The sequence below is a fragment of the Microtus oregoni genome, unplaced genomic scaffold, assembly GCF_018167655.1.
Source record: "Microtus oregoni isolate MIOR12 unplaced genomic scaffold, Mior012 000013F_ref0000133, whole genome shotgun sequence".
NCBI classification, from domain to species: domain Eukaryota; kingdom Metazoa; phylum Chordata; class Mammalia; order Rodentia; family Cricetidae; genus Microtus; species Microtus oregoni.
In genome coordinates, this window is record NW_024543072.1 from 762,895 (window position 1) to 776,977 (window position 14,083).

Below are 14,083 nucleotides of genomic sequence, written 5' to 3' on the forward strand. Positions count from 1 at the left end.
ACATGCACCTGCTCACACATATGTACAGACATACACATGATATATGCACAGGTATACATATCTAAAACTGAATCTCTAGGATATATACTTGAGGTGGCTTTCATCTCTGCTTAGCACAGTTCTCTGAGTATTCATTTCAGCCTACACTCTCTTTAAGTCAGCCTCTTTTGGGGTTTTTTTTCTACACATTGATCTATTCCAATAAATGCTGATAAGTGAATCTTCTGTGTACAATAAGGATTCAGCAGTGACAAAAATGCCTGCCCCCAGGGAGCTGACTTAGTGTGGTTCCTCCTCGGAGCTTGTCTCTGTAAAATTAAGCCCACTGAGCTGTTTCTGTGAAACCTCAGGAGATTGCTAACTTCCACCTCCCACATTTGTCTGTGTTCCAAGACTGTCTACTTAGCCAGGTGTGGAAGGGGAGACACACTATTTTCCTTAAAAACAAAGAAAATCATGAGGAACAGTAGCCTTCACTGTTACATGAACTGCTTTCTGTGTATTTCTGTTTATAAGAAAATGAAATTTATTAAATTATCTAAAATTATATCATCTCAATTCCATTCATTTTAACCTTTTCACAGGTGTTTCTACTTTTGAATGAGTTTTTCTGAATCATATTGTATAAGCACTATTATATATATAAAATTTTTATAGTTTCTTGGTCCTCTCAGAATTTTGCCACTTCATGGCTGATCAGTAACTATGCACTCTTTACCCCTACCGTCACTCAATCTCCAGAAACATTTTGTGGGGATAGTTTGGGCCTTTGCAGTCTCCTCGACTTTCCAGATCCTTCTGTTCTCAGCGTTCCTTTCATTGTGTTCATTTTCTTCTCATGAAGGCCATGTCTTGTGGGTCTGTTGGGGTTCATTTCACCCCGTACAGTCACAGCAAACTAATTGTCTTGCCACTGCTGAAATGGACTCCGTATCCAAATGTAAAGACAGCAGCTGGTGTGGTCTTGTCCTTTTTGGCAAGGGTTTCTTGAACTTCTGCCCCGAGTCCTGCTGCCTTCCACGGAGGAGCCCATCAGTCACAGTTGTACAGCCATCTTGACATTCTGGAAAGAAGATGGAATTCCCTTTCATTGATTTTTTTTAAAATATATCACAATGCCTTTAATTTTACTAGAGACACGGTGAAATAATTAAGAGTGAAGTGATGACAAATTGGGCAAGAGGAAGAAAGAAGGAGGGAGGGACTGGGGGGACGGGAAGTGGGGAGAACAGGGCAAGACATCAATTTTGTTAGTTTTAGTGTGTTAGCACTAGGAAAAACATGTATATTCTACTCACACTAATCTTTCAACTTTTTAGAAATTTGAAAACACTTTTTTTAAAAGGCTATTAACTTCCTTTTTTTGTTTTTTTTTAATTTATTTATTTATTAAGGATTTCTGCCTCCTCCCCGCCTCCACCTCCCATTTCCCTCCCCCTCCCCCGATCAGGTCCCCCTCCCTCATCAGCTCGAAGAGCAATCAGGGTTCCCACCCCTGGACCCAGCAATACTACTCTTGGGAATATACCCAAGAGAGGCCCTATCATACAACAAAAGTATATGCTCAACTATGTTCATAGCAGCATTGTTTGTAATAGCCAGAACCTGGAAACAACCTAGATGCCCTTCAATGGAAGAATGGATGAAGAAAATATAGAATATATACATATTAGAGTATTACTCAGCAGTAAAAAACAAGGACTTCTTGAAATTTGCATACAAATGGATGGAAATAGAAAACACTATCCTGAGTGAGGTAAGCCAGATCCAAAAAGAGGAACATGGGATGTACTCACTCATATTTGGTTTCTAGCCATAAATAAAGGACATTGAGCTTATAATTCATGTTCCTAGAGAAGCTAAATAAGAAGGTGACTCCAAAGACAAACACATAGGCATCCTCTTGATTTTTTTTAAATGCAAGTAAAGGAGTCTGGGTATGGTGAAGCGTGCCTTTAAGCATGATGCCTAGTGTTCAGGATGCCAAGGCAAGCAGATCTGGATGACTTCAAGGTTAGCCTCATCTACATAGTGATTTCCAGGCTAGCTAAGGCTACATAGTAAGACCCTATCTCAAAACTAGACAGACATATACAAACAAGAGAAGGGCTATAGTTCATTCTTGTACCCATCATTATGATCACAGAGGTTTAACCTATAACCTGCCTTTGGTTAGTTAATCTGTGGGTCTGGATTTTACAGTAAAGGGCTTCTGAACATTAATATAGCTGTTAATATACAAGAAGGAAAGGAACTGGCACATTATTCACCCATTAGACTCAAGTTTTAAAAAAAACAGTTTTTAAAGAGGGCGGGCGGTGGCATAATCAGAAGAACCACCTGAGTGAGACATGTCGGAGCTGAGCTCTTTTGGTTCTGGTACCTACCATGCACTTTAATCAGGATATCCTCAAATGGTGATTCTAATACTGAAAATGATCTGATTTTTTAAATCATAAATACTTCTTGATTTTTCTAATTTCAGGAAAAAATATTCCTAACCTAATAAAATAGTTTTAAGGATGACTTCTGTAGCCTTACTGCCTAAGTCAAGATCTACTTTGTCATTTTCCAACTGAGCAGTGAGGCCCTTGATGTCTGTGTTTTAGTTACTTTGTTTCTGAAATGGGAATAATAACAGCAATAATCGTAATTATATCTGATTTAAGACTTTGTTATGAGAATTAGATGATCAGGGTTTGTACAGAGATGTGTTGAAATAAGAGCAGTGGGACTGCGTCCCCAGCACCCGGCCGCCCCCATGGCTAGCTTTACCCGAAATAATTACACGGAAACTGTATTCTTTTAAACACTACTTGGCCCATTTTTATCTAGCCTCTTCTAGTCTAGCTCTCGCACCTGGACTAGCCCATTTCTTATAATCTGTGTAGCCCACGAGCTGGCTTACCAGGAATGATCTTAACCTGCGTCTGCCTGGAGTGGGAGAATCATGGCGACTCACTGACTCAGCTTCTTTCTCCCAGCATTCTGTTCTGTTTACTCCTCCCACCTATGTTTTAACCTATGAGGGCCAGCCAAGCAGTTTCTTTATTGCTTAACCAATGAAATCAACAGATTGATATATGACACTCCCACATCAGAGATGTATTTATTAAGCAGATCATCAACAGTTATGTTCCTAGAAATTTAATTTGTATTAAGCCCTTATGAAAATGCCCTTATTAAAACAATGAAGCTTAGACTAATATAGTAACAGTCAGGGTTTGTTTGGTTTGCTTGGTCCTAGTAATACCTTCAATTATCAGGACCACTAAAGCTATCAAGGGTCCATTGGAATTTATATAGTCACTATTTTAGGCCCATATACACACTTTATGATGTCATTTCTAATCTAACAGGACAAAACTCTTTCCTATCCAAATCCCCATTGTTTAGTAACCAGAGAACTTAAACTATTTAACAAATTTAGTTTTGTTTTAATTGAATGTGTGATATCCCCCTCATTTTTTCTCTGCCTTTGATCACTTTCAATCCTAAAATCTTCCCATCAGAGAAACTTTCTAATTTCTCCTGGCAAAGGGCATTTGTGACAGCTGCTGGGAACTGTATGCCCCTCCAGGTGTTCTTACATCTCGAGATACTTGTGTTGGAAGTGCTGTCACCGTCTGTAGTGTGACAGTTACTCAGTCCGTGTTGTTACCAGGTGATGAGGGGGAGCATCCAGTCTCACTACCCTTAACCCCTTTCATTTCATCCAACTCCCAGTTTTTGTCAGCCCTTCCTTTTAAAGAAGCCTAATTTCCTTTTCTTTACTTACCATTGTTTAAGGAAATGGGTCATTTCCATATTACTTATAAGAGTGAATATCAGCATTGGAGTCCTCATGGACGGTTTCTTAAAAGTTAACACTTAAATTAGGACTTACTAAATTAGGGATTAGAGTTGGACTGTGTAGAAGAATCTGAGTGGGTCAAAATAGCAGAAAAGGGTTTCCCCTAAGCAGAAATAAGAGTACTGGCAATGTGTGGTATGTTGACGTGCCCCAAAGCAGAATGTGTGTCACAACTAGAGTTATATTGGCACAGTAGAATTACCTTATGGAAGTGAGAAGCCACCGCAGACAGATGATGTTATGGCATGTCTGTATTCTTTAGTCACTGTGCTTCTGGCTCTTGTGTTTTCCATTTCGTTTCCATTGATGTCATCTATTGTGTCCCAGATTCGGGTACAGGTATCAGCAGCATACCCTGGCACCAGCCAGGCTTGCATAGAGCAAACTGCTTCGTTAGAATTGGTGTCTGATTCTAGATGAGAATCTGTCTTTGGCGATGGAGAGATGGCTCAGCCCTGGCTGCCCTTTCATATAGGTCATAGGTTCAGTTCTTAGCACCTACATTGGCAGCTGTAAACCATCTATAACTGCAATTCCAGACACCTCCTGGTCTCTGCAGTCACCAGGTGCTGCCACACACGGTTCACAGACATACAGGTAAACAAACACACAATAACAAGTAAATAAGTCTATCTTATATATACTTCTTTACAAATTCGAGTCAAGTCCTGTCACTTTTAAAAATTAGGCTTTATGTTAGTTTTGGTTATTTAGTTCTGTTTACTATCAGAGTTCTGGTTTTTGTGTTAGTCATCTCTCAACTAATAGCCCCTTGGCAGACTATGCTTAATTCAGTTATTGTGTGTTTACAAGCTGTTCAGAATTCCACATTGCCTGGAATGTTCAGACACCTTTCCTGGCTTCGCCGCCCTTGTGAGCATTCAGAAACACATTCCGGTGCTTGTGCGTGCTGCCTTTCATCTCTTCTCCTTTTTATTTGCCCGATGGATTTTAAATGTAAAATATTTGGTTTATTCATTTTACCAGGCTTGGATCAGAGTTCCGTCTAATTCTGTATGCTTCAAAAGTGCCAGCACACAGGTGGATGTTTTTGAGAATGTTGTGGTTTCCATGTATCTGTTGGTAGAAGCGCCAGCCCATAGCCCCTTCACTGCACTGTGACTCCTCTGTGTTCTGTTTCCCAGACAGGCATGACTTTCCCTCCCTTCCTCCCTCCCTCCTTCCCTCTGTTTTCCTTCCTTCCTTCCTTTTTAAATTAAGTATACATTTGGGGAGGGAGAAAGGTTTATGGGTCTTTTTTACATAACTTGGGTCTAAGCTCCTTAACCTAATGTTACCATGTTCCTCTCATCGGGAAAACCATGACTCCCTCTTTGCAGAACCCTTCACATTAACATTGAAGACATCATTGTTAAAATATGTGCTCTGTCCCAGCCGCTGGCATTCTGACCCTGTTTCTTTCTCAGGGCCCTCCCTCCCCTGCTCTCCAAGGCTAACCCTAGTCTTCAGGCCCTCTCTCAGGACCTGCTTAGATCAGTATTCACACTGAGTAGCGAATTGTTGGCATCAGTTGAAGGTGCTGTGCTTTCCAGAGGTGCTCACCTGGTAACCAAGGCAGCGTCTTAAAGAAGGAGCAGGAGCCTCGTCTGCTGTTCCTGCAGTGAATGGTACAGCTCCTGCTCTTCTTCCTGCTCACTGTGTAAACAGCCCACAGCCCAGCACCATAGGGACCTAAGCAAGATCAGGTTACCCTGGACCAGCCATGGTGACTCACACCTGTAATCTCAGCAGTGGAAAGGGTAAAGCAGGAGAATCGCCTAAAGTTAAAGCCAGCCTGTGCTGTGGGATGACAATTTGTTTTACATAGAGTAACCATGAGCCTTTCTCAATCTGTCCTCCTTTATTTGCAGCAATTCAAACACCAGTAATGGTGACAATCTCATTTACTGTCTGATTGGGCTATATGAAACCAAGAACTGTTTTATAAAATCTCCCAGAGCAGACCAGTGCTGCTATAGTCTCCTATCTTTAGAGATGTTGGGAACTCAGTGACACCTAATGGCATATCATAAAAATATCCAGGGTTGGCAGCATAGCTCAGTGGTAGAGACCCTGCATTCAGTCCCAGCGTTGCAGGAATGTGTCTAACATGTCTTACAGAGGGGTTTCCTCAATTCCACTGCCTTCATTTACTGTCTAGTTCTGGTATGGTCTTCTAGCATTTATCTTAGTCACCATGGCCTAGCTCACTGTCAGGAGGAGGGAATGAAGAACAGAATTATTTTAAAGCCACCTAGACCAGAGTTACCCTGAGCCTCCTGGTTGGATTTAAGACAACAGTGTCATTTCAACCATAGCTAGGAGCTCTTAGATTTGCAATCCAAACTTTAGTTTTCTTTTAGAACTTATATTTTTAGGTTTTTCATCTCTTCTTGATGTTTAAACTACAGCAGGTATGTGTATCTAGTATCTTCTGCAGGTGGTTGAAACTACACTAGAGAGCCCAGTCTGATCTTAAACTGTCATCTGGATTCTGAGTTAGTTGGGGGAAAAAAAAACAGTAAAAGTTAGTAATATGTATTTCATGTCTCTGACATGTGTTTTCCATTATTTGATCTTCTGTGCTGCAGTACATGTGTGCATTCATACACACACACACACACACACACACACACACACACACACACACACCACAGTGACTGACTGTGCTTCCAAAAGGAAATGGCTGGTGTGGCACCTTGGAATCTGAACTTGGTCACATGTGCTAAATGAAATAATTCCAAATACATTAACAGAATGTCTTTCTTCCACCTTCTACTTTCTGGAAAATAATTCAATGTGAAACACTAGCTAACTTCTAGACATTCAAATTTAGTTGTATGACGATAAACAATTTGAAATCCATTGCATGGAGTCACAACTTGGAAAATTAATGTTAAGCTGCTATAGCAGTGGCCTTAGAGAAGAGGTTAGTTGGTGCACAGCAGCAGCCAGCTGTTCTGCATCTCTAGTAAGGCCGAAAAGAAGGAAATTAACTTCAGTTGTAATCGAAGAGACTTACAAGGTTGTAAGGGGAAACGGATCACCAATGAGAATGTTTTGGCAATGACTAACCTTTTAAGGCACAGGGATATTTTCCCTTGGATTTACAATAGAAAAAAATGTATCATACAGTATAAAATGAATAGGTTATTAGATTTATCTAGTGGTTTCTTTTTTTAATAATTTTATTTTTTAATTTTTAAGAATCTAATAGACTCTGTTTTCCAAAACATTTTTTACAGTTCAGAGTCTGTATAGAGTCTCTGAAATGCATTGGATTCCAGTGAAAACACCCCAGACTAGATGTCTCGAGCTGTCCCACCTTTCTGTGTGACAAGCCTTGTGGCTCACTTTCCCCAAACACAACAGTGCAGTCTGAAGACCAAATGTCAAACTTTGGGTTTTCTTCCAAAATGCTTGCCATATCTAGTGTAAAAGTTCAAAGAAAGGATAATGGGACAGGAAGAATTTGACTTTTAATCTGAGCTCTTTGTCACTAAAAAGTCTTCAAATTTAAAAGTTACTATTTGGCTTTGTATGATGATAATAGAAAGGTAGTATATGAGTGGGCTGTCCCAGAAACACAGCTCCAGACTGACAGATGAAAATGCAAAATCAGATGCCACGTTGACTCCTGAGCAGTCTTCCAAGTTCTCCGAGCTTCTGCTGTAGTGCCGTGGATATTCAGCTGAGATTGAGAAATATTATCTGTTTATAATTCTCTCATCATTTCATTTATTACAACTTGGAAAATGACCACCCGGGAATACAAATGAGTAATTTGGCCCTGAAGTAAAAGGCTTTCACCCTCTTAGGAAGCAAGGGGGGAGTATGTATCTGAGTATTTCAAATTCATGCTAATGGAGGCTGCAGAGACGATTCAGGGGCTAAGAGCACATGCTGCTTTTCCAGAGGACTGGAATTCGGTTTCCAGCACCCACGTCAGGAGAAGCATTTATCTAATTATTCCTTATCAATAAAAACTCGGGAGTGATATATTGGGGTAAGAACCTAAATGATCAGAGAAGCAGTGGAGAAGCAACCAGTGACCTCCTCTCTCTTACCTTCCTCAATCCAAAAGAGAGTCTTTCTAAGCCCCTCCCTACTACTTCCGGTGTCTCTCTAAATGGTGTTGGTCCTCCAAAACCTCTATGACTAATTTTGGTCCGCTAGTGCCCTCTTATTTAAAGTAAACTTTATTGACAGTCTAGAGTGTCAGAGTATGAACAAAATATCCCACAACAGCCAGGTAGCTCACTATCACTATCACCGAAACTCCAACTCCAGGGGATCTAACTTTCATCTGGTACCTGCGTGCATGCATGTGCATGTGTGCGCGCCACATTCACATGCACATGAGCACACAAGTGCTCACACACAAAATAAGAATGACGAAAACCAATCTTTAAATTAGTGGCAGAGTAACCCTGTGTGTGTATTTAGCAGGACTCTACTTGGCTTTGTGTTCCTTACAGATACCACTACTGTCTGTAAGAACTAAGCTTTCCCTTCAGTCTAACACTGGAACTGCACTTCGGCATGGGATCTGCTACTCTGGAAATGTGTATTGTCCTACTATAGTATGGCTGTAGTGGTGATCCAGTGATCCCTGAGAAAGAGCATGACTACCTGATGTCCATGAGTTCTTTTCTGTCTTCACTGTTAAAATCACAGTTAGGAGAATCAAATGGAGTTAGAAGCTGTACTGGTGGGGCTGGAGAAATGGCTCAGTGGTTAAGAGCACAGGCTGTTCTTCCAGAGGTCCTGAGTTCAATTTCCAGCACCCACAAGGCAGGTTATAACCATCTATAACTGTAGTCCCTGATGACTTCTTCTGGTGTGCGGATGTACATACAGGCAAAACACCCATATACATGAATAAGCAAATCTTTAGGAACTGTACGGGTAAAGGGACTAATCTCCCTGATGAAGGTCTCTTTACCACCCATATGGTTTGTTCCTTTGACAGTTCTCTCCATCGTTGAAGGGCAAAATACGGGCTTAAATATTCTCCCCTGTGCTCTGCTCTACTCTAAACCTTCTGATCCAGTTGCTCTAAAATGTAATTCACTATGTGGAAAGCAAACAAGACACAGTGTCTGCACACTGGTGCCATGTGATGTTAGCTCTCACAGTGATTCCAGCCCTTGTGTTTAAAACCATAAATAGAACTTTCAGTATTTTAGAAAAGAGTGTTGCAGTATTGGGTTTTATTATGGCATTGCAAACATTCTTTGTTTTTGTCGTTCTTCTTCCCCACCCCAACTCTCAAGTCACTTGTATTCTGTTACTCTTTGTCTCGTCTCTTCGTCCTAAGACCTTTTTCCACTTCCATGGTTCCTCTTCTAGTTTCATGGCATGTACCCATTCCCTGCATACATACACACACACACACACACACACACACACACACATACATGTAATTAAAATCTAAGATTCATATACAAAAGAAATCATGCAGTATTTCTTTGTGAATCTGACTTACTTTATTTCACATAACAATTTGTAGTCTCATCCATTTTCCTGAAAATGTCATGATGTCACTTTTCTTCCTGACCGAGTAAGGTTCCATTGTATATATGTCCCATGTTTTCTTTACTCATGTATCTGCTGATGGGCTGCTTAGTTATTGTGAATACTCCAGCAGTAAGCTATCTCTGTGGTAGAACCCAGAAACCTTTCTGAGGCATACCCAAGAAAGATATAGCTGGGTCCTATGATTCTGTCTTTGTGACAAGCTCTGTATTGATTCCTGTAGTGGTTGTGTAGCTTATACTCCCCAGTCAGGGAAAGGGCTTCTCTTTCCTCCATCCTCACTAGCATTTGTGCTGCTTTGCTGATCTTAGCCATCTGACTGGAATGAGATGGAATCCTTAAGTAGCTTTAATTTGCATTTTATTGGTAACTAGGGATGTTGAATACTTTCACAAATTCTTGTGGGGTCATCTGTGTCTCTTTTGAGAAGCCCTGTTCATTAGAGTGTTTGTTGACTGATTGGAATTTGGGGTGTTTTAATTTTTACAGTTATTTTTATAATGTTCTAGATACTAACCCTGCCTCAACTATAGCTGGCAAAGTTTTTTTTGGGGGGGGGGAGGTAATGTAACACGAATGGGGAACTGGCTTTTTTGTTTGTGTTTCTGTCCTGCCTGGTACCCCACAACTGTTTAACCCCAAAGAAAATCACACATAGGTCTCCATAAATTATAAGCTGATTGGCCCATTAGCTCTAGCCTCTCACTGGCTAACTCTCACATCTTGATTAATCTATTTTTCTGATCTATTTTAGCCATGTGGCTCAGTACCTTTTTCAGTGGGGCAGATCACATCTTGCTGCTTCCGTGGTCTAGGCAGGAGTGGGAGGAATCAACTTCCTCCTTCCCAGAATTCTCCTGTTCTCATTACATCATTTCTACTTCCTGTCTGGTTTTCCCGCCTATATTTCCTGCCTGGCCAGTCAGCCTTTATTTATAACATGATTGACAGAAAACAGACAATTCTCCCGCACCAGGGTAATATGGGTGTTTTAATTTTTACAGTTTTTTAATATATTCTAAATACTAACCCTATCTGAAGTATAGCTGGCAAAGTTTTTAGGTGGGAGGGTTAATATGCTGATAGTTTCCTTTGCTGTGCAGAAACTTTTTGTTTTTGCTTTGATTTAATAAAGTTTTCTTTTTTTGAAATGTACAACCCTTCAGGAGCTACTTAGTAAAGGACTTATCAAGCTGGTTTCAAGGCAGAGCCCAAGTGGTTTCCACCAGAAACACAAAGGGTGGAGATGCATAAACAGGTTCAATCAGCTATACATTTGCTAAATAAAACTTTATAGATACACTATGCATATGGTCTATATAGATACACATAGTATATCGTAGACTATATTTGGCAATATAGCCATTTTCATAATATTCTGCTAATCTATGAACATGGACAGTCTTTATATTTTCTAGTATATTTAGCTTCTTTCTTTGGTGCCTTAGAATTTTGATTATAGAGTCCTTTTACCTTCTTGGTTAGACATACTCCTAGGGATTTTCTTACTGTTATAATTGAGGCTATTTTGAATGGAATAATTGTTCTTAGTTTCTTTCTTGGTAAATTCATTGTTGTTGGTATATAGGAAAACTACTGATTTTAGCAGGTTGATTTTGCATCCTGCTCCATTGCTGAAAACACAGATCTAAGGGTCTTGTCGTCTTCACTGTACCTTGAGAAGTGAAACCCGTAGGTGTTTTTATGTAGAGAATGGTGTCACCTGAAATAGGGTCAATTGAGTCACTTTGCTGTTTATAACCCTTTTATTTCTTTCCTTATTGCTCTAGCTAAGACTTTGAGCATTCTATTGAATGAGAGAAGAAAGAAGGCACTTGTATATCTTTCCAGATTTCAGAAAAAATGCTTTTTCTTTGTTTAACATAACATTGACTGCAGGTTTGTTATATATTGTCTTTGTATGGAATATTCCTTCTGCTCCTACTTTCTTTGCAATAGAACTTTTGTCAGGTACCTTTTCTGTATGTACTGAGATGGTTAATTCATTCCTGCCTTTTAAGTCGATTTGCATGTTGTGTTACATTTATTGATTTGCACATGTTGATCCAACTTTGCATCCCTGAAATGAGATCATCTTTGTCCTGATGTATGATCTTCATGTGTTCCCTTTGCTCATAGGTCCTGGCTTATTCTTCTGATTAGGTTTTGTTTGAAGTCTACTTTACCAGCTCTGCCAGCCTGTTGATATTTGCTGGGAAGGTTGATTCCATCCTTTGACTTTTAGTTTGTTAGATAATTTTGCCAGTGACTTGTGTTTCTCTTTCTCTCTCCATCTCTTTTTTAATACCATAATTTTTCATTGATCCTTCATGAATTTCACATCATACACTCTAATATTACTCATTTCCCAGTTCTTCTGTATGCACCTCCACCCTTGTAACCTCCCTGTGCCAAAACAAAATAAAAAAGTTAAATTAAAAAAGCAACACAACAACAAAAACATCTCACCAATCCCTCTGGGCGACAACCTGCACCCCTGTCAACCACAGCCTTCTCTCACACCCATCACAGCTGTTGCATCTCCATTTCTGCTGGGCATGTGCCACTCCGCGCCTCCATCTTTTCCATCCCCTTATCACACACTTATCTCTCAGCACCATTGGAAGCTGTCACGCAGTAGATCCTTTTGCCCAGATAGCTTTACTTGAAGATGTTCATTGCAATGAGTTATTGGTCTGCTACACCATCAATACCCAACCCTCACCGAGACTTCTCTCAGATATCCTGCTATTGTCCTAAGTTGTGGAGATCCTGAAGCTATGGTTCCACTGGACCAACGGGGTAGATGTTGGGGTAAATCAACTTAAAGCCCTAGATATAGGCCTGGGTGGTAGCCGAGTTGGTCAGCCCATCAGCTCTCCTGCGCCCATGCCACCGCTGGTGCCTTGGGTGACAGCATAGGCCTCTCACTTCAGGCCGTTCCTCACCACCGTTACATCTCAGGTTTCACCTTTCTTCATAGCACACAAACACTCAACTTCTCTTTCTCTCCCATTCTCCAACACATACATGCTCGTCCGTGTGGCAGGACCCCTAGTATGTTTCTTAGAGACAAGTAATAATGACATTTATTTTTAATCCAATCAATCTGTATTATTTCAATGGTTAGTTGAGGTCATTGCTTTTAAGGATATTAAAGAGAGGGGCTTGCTATTTCCATTGGTTGCTTTGGTGGTGGTTTTGGCACCAATCACCAACCATTGGTTGTTCTGGTTGGTTGAGTTATTGGTAGTTATTTTCTTCCTCCCATTAGTATTAGAGATTTCCTGTGTTGTGCATAATGAACTCCTTCTCAGCTCTCCTTTGTCTCATGAATAAGACTCTTTCTCCTTTCTTAGTGCACAGTATTCCTTTAAGTGTTTCTGCAATGCTGGCTAGGTTGTCATTGATTGCCTTAGTCTGTGGTTATCTGGAAATGTCAAGAAATAACTTGTTGAGTATCATGTTCTTGAGTTCTTTATGATTAGGGCTTAAAGTATCATTCCATGCTTTCTTGGCTTTTAAGGTTGCCAACATGAAATCTGACGTTATTCTGATACGTCTCATTTGTGTGTGAATCAGCATTTTCCCTTGCACCTTTTAATATATTGTTTCTTAGCTTTGCACTTTTGACGCCTGTAACAGTTAGTGTTGTCAGTTTGACAGAATCTAGAATAACCCAAGAGATGGGCCTTTGGCCGTGGCTATGGGAAGTTTCTTGATTGCTTCAATAGAGGTGTGATGACATATTCCCTCTGTGGGGTGGGGCTGTTCCCTGGATGGGATCCTGGACTGTGAAAATGGAGATCAGAAGCTGTGCAGCAGTGTGCAGCGTGCATTCATCTCTGTCTGATGCTTGCCTGTGGATGCAATGTCACCAGCTGCCTCAGGCTTCTGCCATCCTGGCTTCCTCTCCATGGTGGACGTACCTTGAACTGTGAGGCAGAATAACTCTTCCTTTCTTAAGTTTCCCATGTTGGGGTATTTTATTACAGCAACAGAAACACTAACACACCTTAACTGTGATTGAATGTGTCATGGAAAGATTGTCTGGTCATAGCTCTTTGGGGCTCTAAATGCTCATGTATTCGGATGTCCATTTCCTTCTCTGGGCTTGGATATTTTCTGCTATGATTTTATTGAGTAAATGACCTCCACTCTTAGGCTTTAATTACCTCCATCTGCTGACATCCCAGTGTTCTTGGGAGTTTGGGTCATGCTCACTGTATGCATCACTTGTGTCCCCAGTAAGGTACTAGGGTACCTGTTGGGGAACATGTAGTTTCTAGTGTTTTAGATTTGAAGGTATGAGAATGTAAGTAGTGACAAGGGGAGGAGGAAGGGCAATAAAGTAAGAATGAGAAACAAACAATGGGTATCTAGAGAAAACTCCGTGGAGTGAGGAGTCCAGGAGACTTTCCAGGGGAGGTGCAGGTTAACGACAGGTGAGCAACTAAAGCACAAAGTGTAAGTGATCCTTAAACAAGGACTCCAGTGAAATGGAGGGTCTAAGGGCCTTACCGTGTCTTCCTTGTTGGGACCGATGTCTTCAGCTGTCTGGTGTCTCAGTCTCCACAGATGGAGGTAAGGGCACAGCTCTTCTGAACCACAGAAGACCCTTGGAGAACTAGACCTGAGGAAAGAACTAATAAACTCCTGTCCATGCTTGAAAGTGTAGTGATGGCTCGCACC

General features: G+C 40.8%; 1 protein-coding gene across 2 annotated transcripts in view; it reads left to right on the plus strand.

Moving 5' to 3' along the window:
- Window positions 1-14,083, plus strand: part of LOC121455077 (cyclic AMP-dependent transcription factor ATF-6 alpha) — a 174,269-nt gene that overhangs the window by 154,646 nt on the left and 5,540 nt on the right. The window lies entirely within an intron of this gene.